We start from the raw sequence: 19,717 nt of genomic DNA, 5'->3' as shown, positions 1-19,717 counted from the left end.
AGAGAAGAACGCGAGTTAAGAAAAATGCAACTTGAAGTTGAAAGCAAACGTTTGGAGTTGTCTCAAGGAAGTGAAGGGGCTCTGGGACGATCAAGTGAGCCAGAATCATACCTCATGGACAGGCTATTGAAGCCATTTGAGGTCGGGACCGACATAGGCTTGTTCCTAAGCAATTTTGAAAGGACTTGCGAGAAGATCCGAGTACATGGCCACAGCGGTTGCGGTCTATGTTGCCATGTGAGGCAGCGGAACTAATCGCCAGACTCAGTGCGGAAGATGCATATCATTATGCGAAAGTTAGGGGTAGTCTCCTGAAGAAATACCGCCTTTCAGCCGAAGCTTTTCGGCAAAGGTTTAGGAGCACAGGGAAGAAAGATAGCGAGGGGCATCCGCAGTTTGCATATAGCTTAAAGGCAAACCTAGTCGAGTGGCTGAAAAGTGCAGAAGCGTACGAGAGCAGAGACAGGATCATTGAATGCACGTGTCTAGAGCAGCTTTACAAAAGCATCCCAGCATCTGTGAAGCTGTGGGTGCAAGACAGAGGGAATGTAAACAATGTGGAAAGGGCAGCTGAATTAACCGAAGAGTACGCAACGCGCAGAAAGTTGGACGCCGAGGACGGTAATCGGGACGGTTGAAATGGACTGCGGAAACCATTTCCGTTCAAAAAGGGTTCATATACTAGACGACTGGAGCCTGTACACGTAGAGGAAAAGCCCTCAGAAAAGAGCGAGGAGAAATCAAACGGGGAAACACTACCAAAAGAGGAGAAAACAAAATTCGAATCTTTCAGACCAATCCGCTGGTATATATAACACAAACTGGCACATATAGCTGTAAATTGTGGGAGGCCTAGCGTAGTTTTCTCCTACGTGGAGGAAAAACACGAGAATGAGAATATGGAACTTTTAAGCCCATATCTTCACGACCTGCAATAGCAGTGGCAAACCATGCCGGGTGCTAAGAGGCAGTGCCGCCACGATGGACATTGTCCATCCGTCTTACGTGACGGTAGATGACTTTATCGGAGAAGTAGCATGGATCAAGCAGGTTGTAGAACACAGCGTGTGTCTGCCCATGCCCAAAGTCAAAATCAGTGGACCATTTGGGGAGCTAGAGACTGAGGCTGGAGTTTCCAAATTTTTTTCACTGCAGTACCTTTACATCTTTTCGAATCGTTCGAATCAGTTACTGCGTGACAATGGACTCAAATTGGGAGAGGACGTAGTACAGGCATTAAAGCGACGCCGAGCTTGTAAAATTGCGTCCCTTTCGGCTGAAAATGCACAAGCTGCTCCAGCGCAAGCAGAAAAGGGAAGAACTTCAATACCCGAATCCGAGCAAGGCCCGAGGGACAAAAAAAGAGTTGAGGAGAGCCTGCCAGCTGACCAGCTCAATGAGAGCGTAGCACTGGAGTGTCAATGTTCAAGCCAGCAGGAAGAGTAAGCTGACGCAATCGCAAGCGAGACAGGGTCGTTATTATCACCGGCCTCAAAAAACTTTGATCAGCTCTTACGCGTGAACAGAGAGTCACTGGCAGCGGAGCAAAAGAATGATGACAGCTTAGCTAAATTGCACCACACAGCTAAAGAAGGCATTGCTAGGCGCAACGTGACGATACATGAGAGAGGAGGATTGTTGTATCGGCACTACAGATATCGAAAGGGTAGGATTTTAGATCAATTAGTGGTACCTACGAAGTACAGGGAGGACCATTTGAGCCTCTGTCACGGAAGTGGGTGGTCCGGCCACCTAGGCATAAACAAACCAAAGGAAAGATTGCTTATGGAATACTACTCGCCTGGCTGTTTCAAAGATTTAGACAACTTTGTAAGATCATGCGACGCCTGCCAGCGCTCGGATAAACCAGGAGAGACATGGAAAGCTCCAGTAAAGGTAGTGCCCTTAATAACAGAGCCTTTCAGATGACTTGTGATAGACGCAGTAGGGCCTCTACCAAAAACAAAATTCGGTTACAGGTACTTGTTTACCATGCTGTGTCCAGCTACAAAGTTTCCAGAAGCAATCCCTCTGAAGGAGCTCAGCTCCACCGAAGTATTACACGCGCTTTTGACAGTATTTGCACGAGCTGGGTTCCCAGCCGAAATTCCGGCGGATCAAAGGTCAGTATTCACCAGCGCACTGACTTCCAGATTCTTGCAAAAGTGTGGGGTAAAGTTAGTACACAGTTCCGTCTATCCCCCTCAGTCAAACAATGTAGAGAGGTCGCATTCAGTGCTTAAGCGAGTTTTGCGTGCGCTGTTACGAGCTTAAGGAGGACTGGGAGAACTGTCTGCCGGCAACTTTGTTTGCTTTCCGAACGGTTCCACATGAAGCTACAGGGTTCTCGCCAGCAGAACTAGTGTACGGGAGGACACTCCGTTCTCCTCTCAGAATGTTAGGAGAGATGTGGGAGGAAAGAGGAGAGAGTCCTACAGTGGGTGAATACGTGCTAAATCTGCTGGAATGGCTAAGCGCAACCCAAGAACTAGTCGAAAAGAACATGGGAGTAGCTCAAAAGAACGCCCAATTCTAATCCAACAAGAATGCGAGGCTTCGTACGTTTAACGCCGGAGACCAGTTAATGATCCTCAAACCTTCAAGAAAGAAGAAACTTGAAGTTTACTGGGACGGGCCCGTTAAAGTGTTGCACAAGCTTTCAGATACTAACTATGAAAATGCCCGGTCGCAGGAAGGAGGTGAGGATATATCAGTGAAACTTGATGAAACCATATGTAGAGCGGAGCGGAGTCGTTAACTATACCATCAAAGAGCAGGATGGCACTAGTACCAAGTTTAAGGGGCATAGGGCGACCTCTAACTCTGAAATCGCCCTAGAAGAAGTAGTAAAACATTCGGTAAGCTCGCACGCTCTAAGACCCGAGCAGCTAGTTCAGCTAAAAGAGGTGTTAGGGGAATATCGCGACCGATTCAGCGATCGGCCGGGTAGAACCGAACTAATAACGCATGAAATAGAGCTGACATCAACCGAACCCGTAAGATCAAAGCCTTACAGGGTGTCTCCAAGGCAGAGGGAAATCATGGAGGCAGAGATACAGCGCATGCTAGAGTTGGGAGTTATTGAGCCCGCTGAGAGTGACTACACGTCACCGCTAATACTCGTAGAAACCCCTAACAAGGACCCTCGTCCGTGTGTTGACTACAGGAAGCTAAATGCCATCACAAGGGATCAGCTGTACCCGATACCCAAAATTGAGGAACTACTTGAAAGTGTTAGCGCTACTAAATACATTTCAACTATAGATCTCGTGCGGGGGTACTGGCAAGTTCCCCTTTCAGAAAGTGCCAGCCGCATGCCGCATTCATCTCACCTGTAGGCACTCTTTGCCCTCTCACACTCAGCTTCGGGCTGAAGAACGCGCCGTTTAGCTTCTCTAAGTTAATACATATTGTTCTAAAAGACTTAAAGGAGTTCGCCTTGCGCCATATGTTGTTGATGTAGCAATTTTTTTCAGACAGCTGGGAACAACAGGTATCGCACCTCAAAAGGTGTTCTCACGGTTGAGAGAAGCCCGCTTAACAATGAAAGCGGAAAGTGTAGACATGGTTGTTCGCAGGTTACTTATCTGGGCCATGTTGTAGGCCAGGGCACGAGACGGCCGGCCGAGCTGAAAATAGCTACGATTGCAGAATTTTCGCAGCCGCGCACGAAAACAGACCTTCGTCCATTTTTAAGACTTGTGCGGTACTATCAACGGTACATTCCGAATTACTAGCAAATGGCAAGTCCAATAATGGACGCCCTCCGAAAGGGAGCACCGAGTAGCGTACACTGGGATAAAGACAAAGATAAGGCTTTCCAAAGTTTGAAAACGCTATTGGTTTCTCGTCCTGTGCTTCACGCGCCAGACTACACAAAGGAATTCATAGTTCAATGCGACACAAGCGACAGTGGTATGGGCGTGGTACTTAGTCAGGTCGGCGACGATAACGAGGAGTATCCTATCCTCTATGCCAGCCGTAAACTAAATGTAAGAGAGGAAGCCTACAGCGCATCAGAGAAGGAATGCGCTTGTTTAGGTTGGGCCACCCTGAAGTTGTCATGTTAATTTTACGGAGTGAAGTTCATCTTCGAGACCGACCACTGTCCTCTGACGGGGCTCAATCAAATATCACACAAAAATGGCCACTTGCTCCGTTGAAGTCTCACTCTCCAAGAGTACAACTTCTCCGTTAGATATAAGAAGGGAAAGTTGCATAGCAATGCGGATGGATTGAGCAGGCTAATTTGAATTATGCGAAGGGTCCCGCCTAAATTTTATGGTTATTATTGTTAATTTTGTGAAGCCAAGAAGATACCCTCTCATCTAGCAGGATGCCCTCCATGATTGCTGAATTTGTCAGCACGAAATTCCTTCAAAAGATGACCTAGTGAAACGCAGCATTTTTTGTTTCTGCACTTATGTTTCCTTTGAAGCCTAGCGGGTCTAAAGTGAGATTCAAGTACGTCATCTCGGCGCGGAGCCGTGTTGTGGGGTTCGTTTTGCAGTTGCCTGTCCTTGTTGGATGTTTTGGGGCGGTGACACCATTACGCAAGTGGTCGCTGCGAGCCAAGGCATGAACCCCTGGCCAACAGCCGTTCTCTTCCTGCCCAGCGGTTGTAGCGCTGGACACTCGAGATTTTCCGGGCCATGGAGGCGCTGTTAAGAACGGCCTGCTCAGGTGCAAGTTTTGCCAGCCAGTTGCGACAGCGGCGGCAACCTTTGCTTGGAACGCCACCGTTACGCTCTAGCCTCGTCGCCATTGTGACTAAACGCGGTCGGTGAACCAACTGTTGTTACTGAGCCCACCACCGCCCACCTGGTCGGCCGCGAGCGGGGGAATGCCCGCGGGAACGTCTAGTTACGCCTCTTTCCAAGCGTCCTTCGAAAGCCAAGATAATGGGCTACCGGCCACGCTGCGGGAGTCAGCTCCGACTTCTACGAAGTCCATGTGACGTCGGTTCCGGACCGGGAACCTGTGTGTGTGTGTGCGTGAGTGTGTGTAAGCCGTCCCGCGGAGTGGCGGCTTGCTTACGATGACTGAACGAACGTTTCCGTCACCTTGGAATCGAGGGGGGACCGAGTGTTTATAAACCGCTGTTGTGCGGATGCTCGAGGCACTTTGTCAAGCAGTCATGTTAGACTGATGAACTTTCTCTCATAGTCATGTTAGACTGATGTACTTTCTCTCGCAGTCATGCTAGACTGATGTAGATACTGTAAATGAACCGATGTTCCTCGTTCTCGATGAGAAGCAGTCCTTCCCTTTATCAACGTCCTCAGCGTGGATAAGTTGGACGACGGCATTCTAATTCATGCCCGACTCCAATCTTGATAACGATTTACGAACGGTGGGATTGAGCCCCCAAACCTTACAGCGTACGTGCGTGTGCGTGCGTGCGCGTGCATGTGTGTGCGTGCGCATGTGCTTGCGTGCATGCGTGCGTGTGCGTGCCTGTAAGGGCGTGTGCGTGCGTGAGTGCACGCATGTGTGTGCGTGCATGCGTGTGTGTGCGCGCGTATGTGTCTGTGCGCATGCGTGCGGATTGTGTGTGTGTGTGGGTGCGTGTGCGCGCATTTTTCTGTGCATGCGTGCGAGTGCGTGCTTGTACTTGTGTGCGTGTGTGCGCGCGCATGTGTTTGCGTGCATGCGTGCGTGTATGTGCATGCGTGTGCGCGTATGAGTGCGTGTGTGTGCACGCATGTGCTGGCGTGTGTGTGCCTGCGTGTAAGAGCGTGTGCGCACGTAGGTGTCTGCGTGCGTGTGCGTCTGTGTGTCTGTATGTGCGCGCGCATGTGTCGGTGGGCATGCGTGCGTGGGCATGCGTGTGCGTGCACGATCATATGTCTGCATGCGTACGTGCGTGTGCGTGCGTGTGTGTGCGCGCACATGTGTCTGCGTGCATGCGTGTGTGCGTGTGCGTGCGTGTGTGTGCGTGCGTGTGCGTGCGTGCGTGTTCGTGCGCGCGCATGTGTCTACGGGCATGCGTGTTCGTCTGTTTGCGTGTGTGTGAGCGCCCATGTGTGCTCGTGCATGCGTGCGTGCTTCTGCGTCTGCTTGGGTTTGTGTGTGCGCGCATGTATTGGCATGCATGCGTGTGCGTGTGTGTGCGCGCGCATGTATCTACGTGCGTTCGTGTGCGTGTGTGCGCACGCATGTACTTGCGTGCATGTGTTTGTGCGCATGGGTCTGCGTGCATGCATGCGTGTGTGCGTGTGCGTTGCCGCGCATGTCTGCGTCCAGGTGGGCATATGTGTGCGCATGTACGCGCGCTCATTTCTCTGTGTGGATGCGTAGACGGGTGTGCGTGAGTGGCTGTGCGCACATGTGTCTCCTTGCATGCGCATGCTAGTGTGCGTGTGCATGTTTGTAAGTGTGTGCGCGCGCATTCTTCTGCGTGCATGCGTGCGCGTGTGTGTGCGCGCATGTGTCTGCGTGTGTGTGTGTGCGCATGTGTCTGCGTGCATGCCTGAGTGTGTGTGCGTGTGTGTACGTGTGTGAGCGCGCGCATGTGTCCACATGCATGTGTGTGTGTGTGTGTGTGTGTGTGTGACCGCATGTGTCTGCGTGCGCGCGTGTGTCTGTGCATATCTATAACTAGTTATATCTAACTATAATATTGCCACGTACAATCTAAGACAGAGGTACACCCATTGGGTTGTATATCTGCCACACAACAGTAATCGTCATCTGCCTTGCTTGCGTCTCCTTTCTTCAAATGCAATGTCATGCTGATAATGCGCATGCCGTTCGTTACTGGGAAGTACCGGACTCGCAGCGTTAAGAATTAATTTAATTATGGGGTTTTACGTGCCAAAACCACTTTCTCATTATGAGGCACGCCGTAGTGGAGGACTCCGGAAATTTTGACCACCTGGGGTTCCTTAACTTTCACCTAAATATAAGTACACGGGTGTTTTCGCATTTCGCCCCCATCGAAATGCGGCCGCCGTGGCCAGGATTCGATCCTGCGACCTCGTGCTCAGCAGCCCAACACCATAGCCACTGAGCAACCACGGCGGGTAGCGTTAAGGATAGGAAATGCGGACAAGACAGATGACGTTTATTGTTGTGTGACAAGATACGACCCAAAGGGTGTAATTTTATTAGAGAGTGTAGTAGTGAGGGCGAAGAAACCAGCCAAAACCGGAAATGAGGAAACTAGCGTTTTATTGGGCGAACCTGTCCCCTTGAAAACAACTTACGCTCAAAGAACGGTGACAGCGGCGACCACAGTCGGCGATCATCGAAAATATGATCAGCGGGTCAAGCGCGTCGGCTCTTATGCATCAGTCGTCGAACGTTCTAGAGTAATCGCTTGGACCCGCGTGTCTTCCACAAGTTCTACACTATTGGAGTCACGCGATGAAATCAGGTTACATACACAAGGTTCGGCGACAACAGACAGCGGACAGAAACATTGATAACTTTCGAGAACCTTCCGATACATACAGGCGCCTCCTGCGCTGTGTGATAACATTGGTTGGGCGGTGAAACGTGGTCACCCGGTGAACAGGTACACGTGTCAATATGTCAAAAGTTGAATAAATGCATAAGACTGATTATGGGACTAGGGAGAATGCACAACATAATCTGAGTTTCTCTAAGCCACGGCAAAAAACATTACCTTGGCTCTTTCCAGCTGCATGACATTAGCATATTTTTAATGTTTGGCTCAAACTGCGTGAAACATCCGGTATATTTCCAGTCACACTATAATGCGCAATGTCGACCTAAAGCTATGTTCACATTACGGTCGTAACACGCGTAACAGCTCTTTCGGCGTATCGAACGTAACGGTTGTAAAAATCGTTACGGCAATTAAGCCGGCACCTTTGTTCACATTTACTGCTGCTTAAATTACGGCTTTTACAACGGGCCAATCAAATTTGGAGTTGCAGAATCGACGTCACCAGCGGCCCAATATGGCTCCTGTCAACATGCGAGCGCTGGCCGAGATCGAAGAAATTCACGCTCAAAACAAACTTATAGTCATGTATTCAATCGCCCAAAGACGACGAAGGCGACGCAGAAGGGTTTAGGTGCGGCAAGTATTTCTCGACGGGGCCGTGGACGGCGATTTTCACAACCTTTTCGCCAAGCTCCGAGTTGGTGACGCTGCGATGTTTCCTAACTTCATGCGCATGTCGCCCCAGCAGTTCCGCTTCCTTGAAAACCTAATGAGACCACTCATCGAAGTTCGGAGCACGCATCTGCGGCCATCGATTTCCTCGGCGGATAAACCAGATGAACTGAAGACAGTCTCGCAAGGCGCACTGCAAAAATTTTCACGAACACAGCCAATCGTGCGCACGGAATGGCGGAATGGCACTTCCCGCGCCCGGAGCTGTCTGCAGACGGGAGGACGGAAGTGTCGTCACCTGTTGTTGAAAACCGAAAGCTTATCGGCCATTGGCTGTGTTGCAACGGTCGTAATATCGCAGTCGTAAATGTTGACGACCCTTTAACACTCTCACCCACGATTTTCCCGTGAATTGCGAGCTTTGGTACCTCTACGTTCGCAGTCTGAACTAGACGCATACGCTTGTTGCGCTTCCGCTTACGCATGTTACGAAAAATCGGCGCCTTACGAATGTAGTCTGAACATAGCATAACTTAAATAGGCATACCTTAAGGATCACGCTCTTACGAACTTCTGGCGATCACAGATTTTATTCCACTCCACACACACCACCACCGGCAGTGCCATAGTTTCTATTTCCCGCCAATAAACTATCAGCTCAAGTCAAAGCGCGAACCCAGATATTGCAATGGTGAGGGTCAAATTCAGAAAAACCTTTTTCTTGGTTATAGCGTAAATTAATTGGATTAAAATTTCCTTGGCGAAAGTACTTATATGCCTCAATTATATCCGCTTTTCTGCGTGTTTTTCAGGGTTCACCATCGTGTGTTACCGACGTCTATACGTAGATCGAAATAGCATTTGTTCCGAATTGAGGCTTTCATTTTTGGGGCGGCAGAGCACACAATGTAGAATAAAATTTTATTAGATGGTGCGTTTTATGGGCACCTTTGTGAATATAATTACAGACTTTCTTTCGATGACCAACTTTATTGAAAATTTTCTGAAGAAGGCTATTATTTGTGCATTTTTACTAAGGTGTTCAGAGTTAAGGAACATAAAAGTATTTTCTCAAACTGTTTTGTAATGAAAGAAAAATGTTCAGACAACTGAAAAACACAAATTTTGAACGAATACTTGAGACGGTCGATTTTTGGAAGATTTCGTTTCGCATTCATTTTCCCACCGTATCGTGAAATTCAAATGACCCTAACGTGCTTAAAAAGCTTTTTCCAATCGAAAAATATTACGAAAATTTTGTGCAGCTAGGGCTTATGTACAGGAATTTTTTTCTAATTTCGGGGGGGAGAAGCAGATATTTTCGGTCGCCACATTTGCCTAAAATCGCCCTAATATTTATGTTTCAATTTTCATATTCGATAAAACACTACGTGAAGCTTTTGTCATACAGGTGGCGACTAAATAAAATTTGGAAAGCGTGAATCGATGCCTTTCCTATCCAGCTTTTCTGGACACGAGCGTTTAGTTCGCGTAAGTGACAACGTGGCGTACGGACCTTAAGCTTTTCAAACTTCCCGCTGTGACGCGTGATAATGTCAACAAAACAAAAATAAAATAATTAAGAGCTATCCCTGCGCATTAACCTTCGCCACAACGCTTGTCACGCTGGCGTTATCAGCGTTCTTGATGAAGCGTAACCGCTCGTTGCATGAAAATGACTTATCATCCTAAGAGTGTTTAGTCGCGACGAGCGATGACTGATTCTGGGTTCTTGATAAGGGTCTTTTCTTTTTCTTTCTTTTCCTTTTTCTTGTTTCTTTCTTTTTGATGCTACGGAGAAAACAGGCTAGGCTAACCATCAGAAGCACTCTGTGGCAGCCTTTCTTCAGTGGGCACACACTGTTAACGTCCGAACACCGCACAGCGTCTACGAGAGACGCCGTCGTGGACGGCTTTTGATTTTGACTTATCGATTTCGTTAAGGTGCCCCCAATTATTTTCCTAGTAACTTTGCTATCCGCAATTATGGGCTGCCGCAGCAGCTGCAAATCGAAATGTGCATAACTATTTAGATGGATACATGGATAAGTTGGTTCTGCACCTTGAGGCGAAAGGTACGACACAAGAATTGCACAAACTGTCTCTGTGTGGTCGTCCTTTAACACGTTATGACCGAAGTTGCACACAATATTACGTCCCATTTACTGGCCACCGGGCTAGGTACACCTTTGGGCATGACATATACAGTACTTCCAGTTGTGAAAGTACTGTCCTGTCACGGTTATACACACGCGTGAAAGAAGACCATTATTTAAGATAATTTTGCAGTAATATATGCGGGATTTCTCTTCTCTCCATATTGTCTACCATGTTTCCGTCCCACCTATATAATATAGACGCAATGTAGACTAGCAGATATCGAATGCCAAAATGGCTGTCCACATACTAAAAGGACTCGCGCACAACTCCTGACACTTGTATTCAAGAGTTGTGCGACTAATAAGGACATCCTTAAGGAATGGTAAATAATAAATTATGGCGTTTTATGTGCCATAACCACGATCTGATAACGAGGCACGCGGTGGTGGGGTATTCCGTTATAATTTGGACCAGCTGGGGTTCTTTAACGTGCACCTAAATCTAAGTACACGGCTGTTTTCGCCTTTCGCCCCCATCGAAATACGACCGCAGTGGCTAGGATTGGATCTCGCGACCTCGTGCTTAGCAGCCCAACCCTATATCCATTAAGCGACTACGGCGGGTACGGAATGTTGGTAGTTCAAGGAAGGTGACAGTTGGCACGTGAGACAATTTGTTTGCATCCTCATGGTGCGAGCATCGGTACGGGCCTTTGAAGAATGACCGTAGAGTGCATTGTATTTAATGTGATGGAGTCCGCTTCCAAAATTTTATACCCGAATCACCCTGTAACGACTGCCGACCAGGCATCTCGCTTATATGTGCACTCGCCTGACAGTTGCCGGGCGCTGGCGTCGGCTAAAGGACCTACTTGACCTCTCTAAAACACTTGCCGTAATTCTCGCCTTATTTAGCACCATCGGGTTTCCGCTGAACTCCTTCAACAGCCAATTTATTCTTCCGGAATTTTGTCTGACAACTTTATGGTTTCTTTTTGTCTTTAAGTCTTCTTTTATATTTGAGCTAGTACTGTCCTGAAATTTCCAGCGGGTTCACCTTTCCCAACATGGCTGCAGTTTTGTCAGCCTCTGCTCACATTTTGGGGTATTATTAGGAGACGTTGAAACCATAGCACGGCCATTGACCATGCTGCTCAAAGAGTTATTTTGTTTTCCTGAGGTCTAGTGCAAGCTTCTGCCTTCTCGCCATTCATCAACTTCCTGATTTCCCTGTCACTTATATCCCAGTTTGACGACTACGATCTCACGGACGTTGGCACTGATGTAATGACCATGGGAGTGAAGCTGTTTAAATGAATTCTACCGTGGACATAACAGCCGCTTTTGCTCACTGCGAAAGAAAATATTGTATTAATGAGCGCCAATATGCAAATAAATATAGCTTGACCTCCTTTTGTCACAGATAAACGCTGAATAAAATGCTGACATCATCTTGAACAAAATCAAGAAGAGCCGTAGTACTCGATTTTCTGATGCCCCTATTCGCAAGCTTTCTTGTGCTCGTTTTTGTTCCAAAACACCCATTGCAAACTGTCATCGCCGTAACTCCATGATGTCCTGGTGGCAGGCGTCCATGGCGTGTCGCGCAAGTGTGACCATGCTGGGTTGGCATATACTATTTAGCTTGAAAAAGCCGCCAATCTTACCTGATTGTCTTCTTCAATCTCATCGTACAACACACGAGTCCTATTATTATTTAATTTTCAACTTATCGCCTTTTTCCTCTTTTCGTTTTTGCAAAGTGTATGTCAATCGCTGTGGTTACCAAATACGCCCAACGGTATGCTACCACTTGAGCCTTTCTGGCGACCTGAGAAACTGAAATCGCAGGTTTTCTTCAACACGGCGCTGACGTTCACTTTGGCTGTCCTCAACTACTTTTCGCGCACTTCGCCTGACCGCTATCTCTTCAGTGTCATCTCTTACACTACTCGCTGGTTCTACACTAAACAGAAACATGCAACGACCTAATGAATTGTGGATTACGCGCTAGTTGGCATGCTGTTGATGTACATTACCTGTAATTACCGGGATAGGAGTGCTACCCTGTCTTTGGTGATATTATCGGTCTACAACCTCGCACAACAACAGCGCTCGTTATTCATCACTATTTTTGTCGATAGGAGCATACTGTATTTCCTCTGAATATACTTTCTGCTTTAGATGCGACTTTCGCACGCCTGCTTATTCTGTTACGCTGACGGCGACTGTTGACGTGAGGCCGCCGCCTGATTGTGAGCTTCGTCATCACCAGAGAGCACAGAAAGGTGTTCCCACAAACAAGCGACGTGATTCGAGCCCCTGTGTTTGCAGCGTTCTACGTTTGGGAGCTGGGCACGCTAACCACTACGCTACCGCCTTCCGCCGTCACCTTCGATTTATCGGCTGAAGCAGGTAGAACGGACGCAGAAACGAAAAAAAAAATGTGAAGACTGCTTGAGCCGCTAGGTAACACATGACTAATACCCCTGTCAAACGGGAAGATTTAATGTCATTCGAATCGAATGGCATTCGCATATAATCGCACTAATCAAGATTTACACAGGAAAATTTAATCTCACTCGAATGGAATGACATTTGCCATCGAATAAGTTAGGGGAACTTATTCGCATTCGATTTCAAACCGAATGTACACTCTTGATCCCAGATAAACAACAGCGACACGCAAGGCGAAAGAATAATGCGTGCATCAGCAAAGTCAGAAGATATGTTTTCAGTCTTATAAAAAGAAATAATTAGTTTTGCCGCGAGGATATTTTCACCACGGGCTGTGCTCAAGCGCTATTACTCTTTGCATTGAGGAGTCTGTTGCGGCGGTCGGCCACATTAGATGTGTTGATCGAAGTGCTTTTAGTTGTGAATAATTGGCGTCAAAATGTTTTCGTCCGTTTTAAAAGTACTCACAAAAGTTTTGAAACGCGTTTAATACGCACAATTTTTTTTCATTTCACAAATGTTGTTCCAGATCGTCATTGCTATCATTTCCGAATGCCATTATAATTTACTGTGTATCACCGCAAGACACCGAATGACATTCGATGTATCGAATGTCATTCGATTCGAATGACATTAAATCTTCCGGTGTGACGGGGGCATAACTTCGGCAGGCTACTCTCGTCGGAGCGCGTGTGGACTTGCAGCTGTGTGCAGATCATCGCTTGAGCTATATTGTAAATTTGCTTTCACTGAGTCTTTCCGGTTTGAACTGAAACGATGGACAAAAATGAGACATACCGTTTTGTTCATGCTTGTTTTGTACGTTTAAATCAAAAACTCTCATTCCTAACTTTAAAGCAGCAACAGCTTCATAATCACGGACTTGAACACTCATTTTAAAGAATTGTGCTGTTTTTAAGAAATGGCATAAGGATACTATATTTCAAGGTGATGTCGCTGCCCATACGGGCGGGCACCACGTACCGACGAGTGGGAATCAGACTGCCGATACCCGCCGTGGTTGCTCAGTGACAATGGTGCTGGGCTGCTGAGCACGGAGGGCGCGGGTTCGAATCCCGGCCTCGGCGGCCGCATTTCGATGGGGGCGAAATGCGAAAACACCCGTGTACTTAGATTTAGGTGCACGTTAAAGAACCTCAGGTGGTCGAAATTTCCCGGAGTCCTCCACTACGGCGTGCCTCATAATCAGAAAGTGGTTTTGGCACGTAAAACCCCATAATTTCATTTCTTTTTAAATCAGACTGCCGATGCAGGCGGCAGGTTACTGAATAATGAAAACAGAAAATACAAGCACAAGGGCACCAGCCATAATGACACATTTTTGTGATACAACACCGACGCATAACGGTTGACTGATATTTTTTATCATATACTTATTAAATATTTCTTAAATGCTTTTTAGATACTTCTTAAAGGGGTTTAATTTTCTTTTTTATTGCAGAACCGCAAACGCAGGGAGCGCCGCGCGTATACCGCGGCCACGTATTCTAGCCGCGCACTGTTCCCTCTAGCAAAAATTGGAGGACGCTTAAGCTTCGCCTTCAAGAGTGGGACGCGACAGCGTTCCCGTCGACCCGCCAAGGGGTATAAGACAATGCGCTACGGCACAGCAATCACTTACGATGCGCCCCGCATCGGACTTAGCGCCCACCTATCACGCGGTGAACGTCGAGCAACGCAGCGTTCGGCGCGACAACGAAACGTGCGCCTGAGCGAACGAAACGAACCAAAGAACTCGGTGTCTCGGAGGGGAAACGATCTACGCCAGCCAAACGTCGTGATCGGCACGGGCAGAGAGATAGATAGTAATCTAAACCGGAAGCACGGCGAAGCGTCGTCAGGGGAGAGGGAGTCCCGCGACGCGCCTGGCAGCGGTCCCAATGCGCGCGCGGCGCGCCTCCTGTCGGGGCAGCGCCGTACATTGAGAGGAGGGGGTCTTCTGTGTTTGCCGCAAGATGGCTCTGCGTGTGCGGAAAGCGCAAAAGAAATGCAGCGGAAACGCACTTCGCAACTCGTGTAATTGTGACTTCTGTACGTTACATGTTCATAATTACCGATATACACCGCAGTATAACTTTCCACGGCTGGTTTCGAAGGCAACACCGCATTCACTAGAGGCGCGTTTGCACCGCTTGGAAGCATCGAACTCGTGGCTGAGTGGTAGCGTCTCTGTCTCACACTCCGGAGACCCGGGTTCGATTCCCACCGGGCCAATCTTGGAAGTTGCTTTTTATTTATGAAGCGCCTGCCGTGATTTATCGCTCACGGTCAACGCCGCCGACGCCGACACCCGACGCCGACGACACCGGCTTTTCTGCGACACGAGCTCCTTAACGCTATCGCGTTAATATAGCGCCCGGCAGCTTCACGCGCTCCCGCCTACGGGAGCGCGTGACTGGCACTCCAAAAGCTCAAGCCTCCTTGCATAGAAACGACAGCATGGCTGATAGATTGCTGGCTTGGGTACGTTTGGCACGAGGCCCAAAAACGGCACCCTGTCTTCTAACGCGCTCTTATGTTTGCGTTCGCGTCTTTAGAAGGTAATAGCTCAGCGAGCCACCGGCCACAGCAGGCCAGCGTAGGCGCCACTGCGCATGTTGTACCGCGCATGCGCACTGGCGTCTACGCTAGCCCACTGGGCACACTGGCCGGCTGGCTCGCTGAGCTTTAACTTTCTTTTGTCTTGAAGGGACGCGCACTGTAACATACTGCAAAGGTGCTTGCGTTGAGCGTATGCAAGGCGAGAAACGCTGTTCTAAACGGCCTATTGTCTAACTTATGCAGTAAAACGCTGTTTATAGTATTCCCGCAAACGCAAGGGTGACGAGTATGGCAACCGTAACCGCAAGAGTCGCGGTATAGTCGTAAGTTGTCGTGACAGCGCATGCAGCTGTAGTTCACAGAGCATCTCACTAAGGGATGCGCGGCGAGGTATGGCCGAATAATATATAATTGCCAAGATTGGTGCTTGGTAAATGTCAATTACCAAGAACGGCGGGTTCTTATACTACGGCAAAGGACGGATGCTGGGTGGTGACTCCAATCATTTGCTCAACATCAAACATCTACATTGAAATTAAACTGGTTTCAGAAATTCCCGCCTAAATTCGCTCGTCCTTTACGGTGACTCCGCCTGCCACCTGGACTGTATTTTTTGCTCTTTTTGTACCTCGCTCCTTTCTCAATGTGCGCAGACGTGCTCCCACCGACATTCGGTTCTCCTTTTTCCTATGAACTCATTCACTCATTCATTTGATCCTAAACTGCTGCAGCAGATAGTGTCTCTTCATCTCCATAATCATCCTCTCTCTCTCACCTGGAATCTGCCATCGCAAAACTATGCTGCTATATTGCATATGGCTGGGCGTCGCGTAAACAGTTGTCAAGGCGCGCCTAGCAGTGGGCATGGAATTTTCGGTGGGTGACGAGAACGTATAGAGCACTTTCTCTGCCACTTCCACATTCAACACTCTGCTCCATGAGCAACTATTACCCGATTCGAAGGTAGACCACTATCACAGAAAAATATCCTGGGAGCTTGGTTTAAGCATTAGTCGATTCACAAGGCCACATAAGACCAAGGGTGCTATGCAGGATGCGTCGAGTTTGGCGAAACTCGGGATCTTCACGAGCTCTGGCGACACCCCAAGATGAAAGCACGAATGGTACCGAGACACAGTTTATCTTTCGACAAGCCTCCAGTTTCATTGGTTTATCTAGATTCACTCTGGCTGGCTATCATTCCTTGGGCGTTGCCTTCTGGGCGGTCGACAAACTGGGACTCACGTGATCATACCGTCGGTGCATGGTCGTGCCTTCTTTCACTTGTTTGTCGTTCCACCGAGTGCATTACATGCAGAAGCAAGTTGTAAAACAAATGCATTTAGTACAATATTATTAGTTACTTTAACTAGGTTTAGAAGCATTTTGAAGCTTACGAGATGTGCACTGAATGCGTCTTAGACTAATTTGTAATTTAGTACGCTTCGCATTATACCACGAGGGAGCGCTGTAGTGGCGTCATCACATCCATTCACCGGGCAAGCATGGCGGCTAAGCATCAGAGAGGCCCAATGTAAACAAACCCGTACAACGAGCTTGCAGTGCGCGACGTAGTGATCAGGCTCGACGAAGGCCACTATTTCTTGGATAGTTCTGTTCCTCCGTGGGCAATCTTCTCGTGCACCCGATAAGACTGCCAATAGCTTCGGCGATTTTACAGATCGTAACGCGCACCTATTGTTCACGGCAAAGTGCTGAAGAAACAACTTGTCCGGGGCTGCTTCTGCGAGTGCGCCCAGTTCCTCCACTCTGCGTGACTGCGAGCGTCACGAACATTGCATAGTGTGGGCAAAAGGTAGACATCCTATATAGCTACGATGCGACGAGGTGGTACCGACGATGGATGTCGCTACCAACACAGTGAAGGAGACTTCGACAAACTGCAGATAAGTATATTTCTACTGTTTCATATTTAGCATAATAAGAGTGCACGGATTAAGTCACTTTCGTAGTAAAGAACTGAATGTCCAGCAGTTTAAAGAAGGCAGTGAGAACCAATGAGTGTTCGTGCTTTTACGTGCAAGTGGGCCCGCGAAAATATTGACTAGATGAAGGTAACCTTCAGCAACTTGGTGAGGCAACAGAAATTCATGAGTGACATTAAGCTAGAAAATTTATGGAAGAGTATCTTTATCCAAGTGAAATATCAATAGCAAGTACTGATATAAAGCAGGAAACTTATACAAAAATTTCATGGGTTGAACAGCACATGGAAGGCATTACCGAATCGTGATCGCCACGTTACCGATATCCTTGAAAAAAGTCTAGAATCATTGCATTCCACCGGTTATGCAATATGGGACATAAACCTGGAGGTTAACAAAGAAACTTGAGATGTCAAGGACTGTGTAGAAAGCGAAGTAACAAAAATTGTTGCAGATAGCATTAAGGCAGGAAGACAGTGGCGTAGTAAACCGTGGCAACTGATATGCTAGTTGAGATTAAAAAAGAAAGGAATCGGCAGGCAGGCCATGCACGTATTCGATCACTTGTTGCCAATTCATATCAGGTGATTACATAAGCATTACAGAATGAATGTCAAGGAGAGAGAACTACAGCCAAGGATGGTAGAAAATTGCGTAATGGGACAAGATTATGATGTTTGTAGGCATAGGATCCAATCAGCTCGTATAAGACGGGATTGTAGGGTGAGGCATTTGTTTTGCAGCGAACAAAAATAGGTTTGTGGTGCTGACAGTAGAGACGCGTGAAGGTGCAGGGCCACCTCAGCTGCTGGCACACTAATCAACATGAAAATTGGCTCTGAAAAAGAAAACCCCAGTTTTGAAAAATAAAGCAATGTTGTCCCAACGCATTGTTTTACTAAGCATACTACACTAGAGGCTTCCATATTTAAGGGCACTTAGTACTAATAGTGCAACGAGCATTTTTCTTTGTAAATAATGGTTTGTACGTGGCTGATTCATTCCAATACACTTTTTTGCAGCAAAACATTCTGCTGCCGGAGCCACTCGACCGCCTGGTGGCAGTAGGCGAGCGCCAGGCACGTGCTCTTGAGAGTGTGGCAAAGGTCCAGAGGGCTGCTCCACAACAGTAGTATCGGCGCCCTCACTGCTCTCCTGTCGAGCCCACAGAAGGCACCTTATAAAGGAGCTTTCAGTTTAATATTTTGTTTATTATTCAAGAACATGAATAAAATTATTGCAGTAAACATTGTGCTGTGCATATTAGGAGACTTATAACATGCACTTTGTGTCCCTTCAAAATAGGCAAAAACGTAAGACAACCTGTGCCACTCTTGGACCATGTAAATAAAAAATACACTAATGCAGCATACACGTCATCATGCTGTTTGTTCTTTCTATGTGCAAGAATACAGTGCGTGTTCATTAGCCACAAGATGAACGGTGTGTGTAATTCACAATGAAGAAAGGAAACAGCAGGAGCTTAATAATGCTATCACCTATAGACTGTGCATATGACTGCAACACTCCCCGATTCAAATGTGCCATTACATGCATGTTCGATACCACATATTCTTTAACATTGTCTTATAATTGCATGTACCATATTTCACACATCTTAAGCCCTTGCATAGCACACTTCTGATGTATCCATTTCATAGGCCAAATAATTGTACACTTTGTCCTTTTGTGTTGTATGAAAAGCAGCATCCTTTACAGTCGGATAAAACTTCAGAAGACAGGAGACGCCCCACCCAGATGACCAAAGCGCAGCAGCCGATTGCCTACACGTCTAAAGAAATAGTCCCTCTCCAACGAGCAATATTAGTCTGTCTGGCGGCACGATATCAGTCTCGAGTGCATGCCCACTGGTGCAGGCTTGTGTTCACCTGCCTTAAAGTGCAGATTCCGCAGCCTCCTAAAGTTGTATCCGACTATAGAAACACGTAATGCCTTGGACCAGTTGCATAGACTTCTGCAATTTGATAGCACACAATGATCAGGAGCAGAAATCTATAAAGGCATCCAAGCAAAGCTGGCTGACCACACTTCCATTATGAGGGGCTGAAAAAGGTCTCGCCAAATATACCCATGACGTCCTTGAAAAAGAGGTGGTGTTTGGCACTTCTTTAGAATCAAAAACAGATTACACTGAATGTTGTGTAGCACGTCAAAACAAACTGAGCTTGGTTATTTGCACAGCATGTAAAGGGAGGTCGAGCTTCACATAGGAAACAAACTGCTCTGTCCAGTACAATTTTGAGGCCGGTATGGCACCTATTATGGCACCGGTATGGCACCTATTATGTCAACAGTGTCTATATACAAATTACACTTTTCACAGGCCATTGATTTCACCATTATTTTTGTGGGATAGTTCTTTCAATCAGCGCTTGTATTACATGAGCAGGTGGATTTGAAAGCAAAGCTTTGTTTGCAAACCTTCCGACTTCCATAAGTGTGTGGCAAGGCACTGGCATGTTGTCGAATAGCTCACACTTCCTCGGTCCTGCACCAAAGAAGCCCAATGCTCTATTTTAAGTTGGATCGCACAACAATTCAACGGC

At 47.4% G+C, this 19,717-nt stretch overlaps 1 pseudogene; it reads left to right on the top strand.

Moving 5' to 3' along the window:
* Positions 1 to 981: 981 nt before the first annotated feature.
* On the top strand, positions 982 to 18,283 carry LOC139054955 (uncharacterized; annotated as a pseudogene).
* Positions 18,284 to 19,717: the final 1,434 nt, after the last annotated feature.

This window comes from Dermacentor albipictus, chromosome 1 (genome assembly GCF_038994185.2).
Source record: "Dermacentor albipictus isolate Rhodes 1998 colony chromosome 1, USDA_Dalb.pri_finalv2, whole genome shotgun sequence".
Classification (NCBI taxonomy): domain Eukaryota; kingdom Metazoa; phylum Arthropoda; class Arachnida; order Ixodida; family Ixodidae; genus Dermacentor; species Dermacentor albipictus.
This window is presented reverse-complemented; position numbering and strand designations above follow the sequence as displayed.